Here is an 8,601-nt window from a genome sequence, read left to right as displayed (position 1 = left end):
CAGTCCGTGTCTGTGGGGAAGACTTTATCTGACTCACGGTCCGTGGCTGTTGGGTTGACTTTATCTTTCACACGGTCCGTGGCTGTGGGATAGACTTTATCTTTCTCATGGTCCATGCCTGTGGGATAGACTTTATCTTTCACACGGTCCGTGGCTGTGGGGTAGACTTTATCTTTCACACGGTCCGTGGCTGTGGGGTAAACTTTATCTTTCACACGGTCCTTGGCTGTTTGATAGACTTTATCCTTCACACGGTCCGTGTCTGTGGATTAGACTTTATCTGACTCACGGTCCGTGGCTGTGGGGTTGACTTTATCTTTCACACTGGCCGTGGCTGTGGGATAGACTCTATCTTGCAGATGGTCAGTGGCTGTGGGAATAGACTGTATTTTACACACGGTCCCTGGCTGTGGGGTAGACTTTATCCTTCACACGGTCCGTGGCTGCGGGGTAGACTTTATCATCCACACCGTCCCTGGCTGTGGGATAGACTTTATCTTTCACACGGTCCGTGGCTGCGGGGTAGACTTTATCATTCACACGGTCCGTGGCTGTGCGATAGACTGTATCTTTCACACGGTCCGTGCCTGTGGGATAGACTTTATCTTTCACACGGTCCGTGGCTGTGGGATAGACTTTATCTTTCACACGGTCTGTGCCTGTGGGATAGACTTTATCTTTCACACGGTCCGTGCCTGTGGGATAGACTTAATCTTTCACGCGGTCCATGCCTGTGGGATAGACTTTATCTTTCACACGGTCCGTGGCAGTGGGATAGATTTTTTCACACAGTCAGTGGCTGTGGGATATACTTTATCTTTCACACGGTCCATGCCTGTGGGAGTAGACTTTATCTTTCATACGGTCCTTGGCTGTGGGAATAGACTTTATGTTTCACAGGTCCGTGGCTCTGGGAAAAGACTTTATCTTTCAAATGGTCCATATCTGTGAGGTAGACTTTACCTTTCACACGGTCTGTGCCTGTGGGATAGACTTTATCTTTCACATGGTCCGTGCCTGTGGGATAGACTTTTTCATTCACATGGTCCGTGGCTGTGGGATTGACTTTTTCACACGGTCCGTCGCTGTGGGATAGACTTTATCTTTCACACGGTCCGTGCCTGTGGGATAGACTTTATCTTTCACACGGTCCCTGGCTGTGTGGTAGACTTTATCTTTCATACAGTCCGTGGCTGTGGAGTAGACTTTATCTTTCACACGGTCCGTGCCTGTGGGATAGACTTTATCTTTCACATGGTCCGTGGCTCTGTTATAGACTTTATCTTTCACACGGTAAGTGGCTGTGTGATAGACTTTTTCACACGGTCCGTGCCTGTGGGATAGACTTTATCTTTCACACGGTCCATGGCTGTGGGGTAGACTTTATCTTTCATACAGTCCGTGGCTGGGGGAATAGATTTTATGTTTCACATGGTCCGTGGATGTGGAGTAGACTTTATCTTTCACACGGTCCGTGGCTGTGGGATTGACTTTTTCACACGGTCCGCGGCTGTGGGATAGACTTTATCTTTCACACGCTACGTGGCCCTGGGATAGACTTTATCTTTCACACGGTCCGTGGCTTTGGGGTAGACTTTATCTTTCACATGGTCCATGCCTGTGGGATAGACTTTTTCACACGGTCGTTGGCTGTGGGATAGACTTTATCTTTCACACCTTCCGTGCCTGTGGGATAGACTTCATCTTTCACACGATCCGTTGCTGTGGGGCAGACTTTATCTTTCACACGGTCCGTGTCTGTGGGATAGACTTTATCTTTCACACGGCCCGTGCCTGTGGGGTAGACTTTATCTTTCACACGGTCCGTGGCTGTGGGTTAACCTTTATCTTTCACATGGTCCGGGGTGTTTGATAGACTGTATCTTTCACACGGTCCGTGTCTGTGGGGAAGACTTTATCTGACTCACGGTCCGTGGCTGTTGGATTGACTTTATCTTTCACACGGTCCGTGGCTGTGGGATAGATTTTATCTTTCTCATGGTCCATGCCTGTGGGATAGACTTTATCTTTCACACGGTCCGTGGCTGTGGGGTAGACTTTATCTTTCACACGGTCCGTGCTTTTGGGATAGACTTTATCTTTCACACGGTCCGTGGCTGTGGGGTAGACTTTATCTTTCACACGGTCCGTGGCTGTCGGGTAGAATTTATCTTTCACACGGTGCGTGGTTGTGTGTAGACTTCTCTTTCACAAGGTTCCGTGGCTTTGTGTAGCCTTTTCTTCACATACGCCCGTGGGCTGTGGGGTAGACTTTAGATTTCACACGGCCCGTGGCTGTGAAGTGGACTTTATCTTTAACAAGGTCCGTGGCTGTGCGGTAGACTTTATCTTTCACATTGTCCGTGGCGGTAGGGTAGACTTTATCTTTCACACGGTCTTTGGCTGTGGGAATAGACTTTATTTTTCACACGGTCCGTGGCTGTGGGAATACACTTTATGTTTCACACGGTCTGTGCCTGTGGGTTAGATTTATCTTTCCACGTCCGTGGCTTTTGGGATAGCTCTATCTTTCACACGTCCGTGCCTGTGGATAGAACTCATCTTTAACGGTCCTGCTGTTGGGATAGACTCTATCTTTCACACGGTCCCATGGCGCAGGGTAGACTTTATCTTTCAGCACGGCCCCGTGGCTTGTGGGAATAGACTCTGATCTTCACCGGGGGGGGGGGTCCGTGCCTGTGGGATAGAGTTTATCTTTCACACGGTCCGTGGCTGTGGGGTATACTTTATCTTTCACACAGTCCGTGCCTGTGGGATTGACTTTATCTTTCACACGGTCCGTGCCTGTGGGATAGACTTTTTCCCACGGTCCGTGTCTGTGGGATAGACTCTATCTTTCACACGGTCCGTGGCTGTGGGATAGGCTCTATCTTTCACATGGTCCGTGGTTGTGGGAATAGACTCTATCTTTCACACGATCCGTGGCTGTGGGGTAGACTTTATCTTTCACATGGTCCATGGCTGTGGGGTAGACTTTATCTTTCACACGGTATGTGGGTTTGGGATAGATTTTATCTTTCACATGGTCCGTTGCTGTGGGATAGACTTTATCTTTCACACGGTCCATGGCTGGGGGATAGACTTTATCTTTCACATGGCCTTTGGCTGAGGGAAAGACTTTATCTTTCACACGGCCCGTGTCTGTGGGATAGACTTTTTCTTTCACACGGCCCGTGGCTGTGGGGTAGACATTATCTTTCACACGGCCCGTGCCTGTGGGATAGACTTTATCTTTCACACTGTCCGTGGCTGTGGGATAGACTTTATCTTTCACACGGCCTGTGGCTGTGGGGTAGACTTTATCTTTCACACGGCCCGTGGCTATGGGGTAGACTTTATCTTTCACACGGTCCGTGCCTCTGGGGTAGACATTGTCTTTCACACGGTCCGTGGATGTGGGGTAGACTTTATCTTTCACACGGTCTGTGGCTGTGGGGTGTACTTTATCTTTCACACGGCCCGTGGCTGTGGAGTAGAGTTGATCTTTCACACGGCCCGTGGCTGTGGATTAGACTTTATCTTTCACATGGTCCGTGACTGTGGGGTAGACTTTATCTTTCACACGGTCCGTGCCTGTGGGAAAGACTCTATCTTTCACACGGTCCGTGGCTGTGTGATAGACTTTTTCTTTCACATGGTCCGTGGCTGTGGGAATAGACTTTATCTTTCACACGGTCCATGGCTGTGGGATAGACTTTATCTTTCACACGGTCCATGGCTGTGGGAGTAGACTCTATCTTTCACACGGTCCGTGGCTGTGGGAATGACTTTATATTTCGCCCGGTCCGTGGCTGTGTGGTAGACTTTATCTTTCATACAGTCCGTGGCTGTGGGGTAGACTTTATCTTTCACATGGTCCGTGGCTCTGGTATAGACTTTATCTTTTACACGGTAAGTGGCTGTGTGATAGACTTTTTCACACGGTCCGGGCCTGTGGGATAGACTTTATCTTTCACACGGTCCGTGGCTGTGAGGTAGACTTTCACAGGCACGGACTGTGTGAAAGATAAAGTATACCCCACAGCCACGGACCGTGTGAAAGATAAATTCTATCCCACAGGCACGGACCCCGTGAAAGATAGTGTCTATTCCCACAGCCATGCACCGTGTGAGAGATAAAGTCTAACCCACAGCCACGGACCGTGTGAAAGATAAAGTCTACCCCACGTTCACGGACCGTGTGAAAGATAATGTCTACCCCACAGGCACGGACCGTGTGAAAGATAAAGTCTACCGAACAGCCACGGCCGTGTGAAAGATAAAGTCTACCCCACAGCCACGGACCGTGTGAAAGATAGAGTCTATCCCACAGGCACGGACCGTGTTAAAGATAGAGTCTATCCCACAGGCACGGACTGTGTGAAAGATAGAGTCTATCCCAAAGCCACGGACCGTGTGAAAGATAAAGTCTAACCCACAGGCACAGACCGTGTGAAAGATAAAGACTATTCCCACAGCCACCGACCGTGTGAAACATAAAGTATATGCCCACAGGAACGGACCGTGTGAAAAATAAAGTCTATTCCCACAGCCATGGACCGTGTGAAAGATTAAGTCTACCGCACAGCCATGGACCGTGTGAAAGATAAAGTCTACCGCACAGCCACTGACCGAGTTAAAGATAAAGTCCACTTCACAGCCACGGGCCGTGTGAAAGATAAAGTCTACCCCACAGGCACGGGCCGTGTGAAAGATAAAGTCTACACAAAGCCACGGACCTTGTGAAAGTTTAAGTCTACCCACAACCACGGACAGTGTGAAACATAAAGTCTACCCCATAGCCAAGGACCGTGTGAAAGATAAAGTCTACCCCACAGCCACGGACCGTGTGAAAGATAACGTCTACCCCACAGACACGGACCGTGTGAAAGATAACGTCTACCCCACAGCCACGGGCCATGTGAAAGATAAAGTCTATCCCACAGCCACGGACCGTGTGAAAGATAAAGTCTACCACAGAGCCACGGACCGTGTGAAAGATAAAGTCTACCCCACAGCCACGGACCGTGTGACAGATAGAGTCTACCCCACAGGCACGGACTGGGTGAAAGATAAACTCTATCCCACAGCAACGGACCGTGTGAAAAAATCAATCCCACAGCCACGGACCGTGTGAAAGATAAGGTCTATCCCACAGGCACGGACTGTGTGAAAGATAAAGTCTATCCCACAGCCACGGACCGTGTGAAAAAGTCTATCTCACAGGCATGGACCATGTGAAAGACAAAGTCTACCCCAAAGCCACGGACTGTGTGAAAGACAAAGTCTATCCCAAAGCCACGGACCGTGTGAAAGATCAAGTCTATCCCAGAGCCACGGAGCGTGTGAAAGATAAAGTCTATCCGACAGCCACGGACCATGTGAAAGATAAAGTCTACCCCACATGCACGGACCGTGTGAAAGATACAGGCTATTCCCACAGCAACGGACTGTGTGAACCATAAAGTCTACTCCCACAGCCATGGACCGTGTGAAAGATAAAGTCTACTCCAACAGCCACGGACCGTGTGAAAGATAAAGTCTATCCCACTGCCACGGACCGTGTGAAAGATAAAGTCTATCCCACAGCCATGGACTGTGTGAAAGATAGAGTCTATTCCCACAGCGACAGACAATGTGCAAGATAGAGTCTATCCCACAGGCACGGACCGTGTGAAAGATAAAGTCTACCCCACAGCCACGGACCGTGTGAAAGGTAAAGTCTATCCCACAGCCACGCACCGTGTGAAAGCTAAAGTGTATCCCACAGGCACGGACCGTGTGAAAGATAAAGTCTATTCCACAGGCACGGACTGGGTGAAAGATAAACTCTATCCCACAGCCACGGACCGTGTGAAAAAATCAATCCCACAGCCACGGACCGTGTGAAAGATAAAGTCTATCCCACAGGCACGGACTGTGTGAAAGATAAAGTCTATCCCACAGCCCCGGACCGTGTGAAAAAGCCTATCTCACAGGCATGGACCATGTGAAAGACAAAGTCTACCCCAAAGCCACGGACTGTGTGAAAGACAAAGTCTATCCCACAGCCACGGACCGTGTGAAAGATAAAGTCTATCCCAGAGCCACGGAACGTGTGAAAGATAAAGTCTATCCGACAGCCACGGACCGTGTGAAAGATGAAGTCTATCCCACAGTCACGGACCATGTGAAAGATAAAGTCTATCCGACAGGCACTGACAGTGTGAAAGATAAAGTCTATCCCAAAGCAATGGACCGTGTGAAAGATAAAGTCTATCCCACAGCAACGGACCATGTGAAAAAGTCTATCCCACAGCCAGGGACAGTGTGAAACATAAAGTCTATCCCACAGGCACGGACCGTGTGAAAGATACAGGCTATTCCCACAGCAACGGACTGTGTGAAACATAAAGTCTACTCCCACAGCCATGGACCGTGTGAAAGATAAAGTCTACTCCAATAGCCACGGACCGTGTGAAAGATAAAGTCTATCCCACAGCCACGGACCGTGCGAAAGATAAAGTCTATCCCACAGCCATGGACTGTGTTAAAGATAGAGTCTATTCCCACAGCCACGGACCGTGTGAAAGATAGAGGCTATCCCACAGCCACGGACCATGTGAAAAATAGAGTCTATCCCACAGGCACGGACCATGTGAAAGATAGAGTCTATCCCACAGCCACGGACCGTGTGAAAGATGAAGTCTATCCCACAGGCACGGACCGTGTGAAAGATAAAGTCTATCTCACAGCCACGGACCGTGTGAAAGATAAAGTATATCCCAGAGCCACGGAGCGTGTGAAAGATAAAGTCTAACCCACAGCCGCGGACCGTGTGAAAGATAAAGTCTTCCCCACAGGCACGGACCGTGTGAAAGATGCAGGCTATTCCCACAGCCACGGAACGTGTGAAACATAAAGTCTATTCCCACAGCCATGGACCGTGTGAAAGATAAAGTCTACTCGAACAGCCACGGATCGTGTGAAAGATAAAGTGTATCCCAGAGCCACGGAGCGTGTGAAAGATACAGTCTATCCGACAGCCATGGACCGTGTGAAAGATAGAGTCTATTCCCACAGCCACGTACCGTGTGAAACATAAAGTGTATTCCCACAGCCACGGACCGTGTGAAAAATAAAGTCTATTCCCACAGCCTCGGACCATGTGAAAGATAAAGTCTACCCCACAGCCACGCACCGTGTGAAAGAAAAAGTCTACACCACAGCCACGGACCGTGTTAAAGATAAAGTCCACTTCACACCCACGGGCCGTGTGAAAGATAAAGTCTATCCCACAGCCACGGACCGTGTGAAAGATAAAGTCTATCCCACAGGCACGGACCGTGTGAAAGATAAAGTCTACCCCACAGCCACGGACCGTGTGAAAGATAAAGTCTATCCCACAGCCACGGACCGTGTGAAAGATAAAGTCTATCCCACAGGCACGGACCGTGTGAAAGATAAAGTCTACCCCACAGCACGGATCATGTGAAAGTAAGTCTACAGAGCCACGGACCGTTGTGAAAGTAAAGTCTATCCCACAGCCACGACCGTGTGAAAGATAAAGTCTACCCACAGCCACGGACCGTGTGAAAGATAAAGTCTATCCCACAGCCATGGACCGTGTGAAAAAAGTCAAATCCCACAGCCACGGACCGTGTGAAAGATAAAGTCTACTCCACATCCACGGACCATGTGAAACGTAAATCTATTCCCCCCAGCACGAGACCGTATGAAAGATAAAGTCTACCCTACAGCCACGGACCGTGTGAAAGATAAAGTCTATCCCACAGGCACGGACCGTGTGAAAAAGTCTATCACACAGCCACTTACCGTGTGAAAGATAAAGTCTATCCCAGAGCCACGGACCATGTGAAAGATAAAGTCTATCCCACAGGGACGGTCCGTGTGAAAGATAAAGTCTACCCCACAGCCACGGACTGTATGAAAGATAAAGTCTACCACACAGACACAGACCGTGAGAAAGATAAAGTCTATCCGACAGGCACGGACCGTGTGAAAGATAAAGTCTATCCCACAGCCACGGACCGTGTAAAAAAGTCAATCCCACAGCCACGGACCATGTGAATGATAAAGTCTATCCCACAGGCACGGACCGTGTGAAAGATAAAGTCCATCCCACAGGCACGGACCATGTGAAAAAGTCTATCCTACAGGTATGGACCATGTGAAAGATAAAGTCTACCCCAAAGCCACGGACCGTGTGAAAGATAGAGTCTATCACACAGCCATGGACCGTGTGAATGATAGAGTCTATCCCAAAGCCACGGACCGTGTGAAAGATAAAGTCTATCACACAGCCACGGACCGTGTGAAAGATAGAGTCTATCCCACAGCCACGGACCGTGTGAAAGATAGAGTCCACCCCACAGCCATGGACCATGTGAAAGATAGAGTCTACTCTCACAGCCATGGACCATGTGAAAGATAGAGTTTATCCCAGAGCCACGGACCGTGTGAAAGATAAAGTCTACCGCACAGCCAAGGACCGTGTGAAAGATAAAGTCTAATCCACAGCTACGGGCCGTGTGAAACATAAACTCTACCCCACGGCCACGGGCCGTGTGAAAGATAAAGTCTACCTCACAGCCACGGACC

Source organism: Cervus canadensis, chromosome 26 (assembly GCF_019320065.1).
Source record: "Cervus canadensis isolate Bull #8, Minnesota chromosome 26, ASM1932006v1, whole genome shotgun sequence".
Taxonomy (NCBI): domain Eukaryota; kingdom Metazoa; phylum Chordata; class Mammalia; order Artiodactyla; family Cervidae; genus Cervus; species Cervus canadensis.
This window is presented reverse-complemented; position numbering follows the sequence as displayed.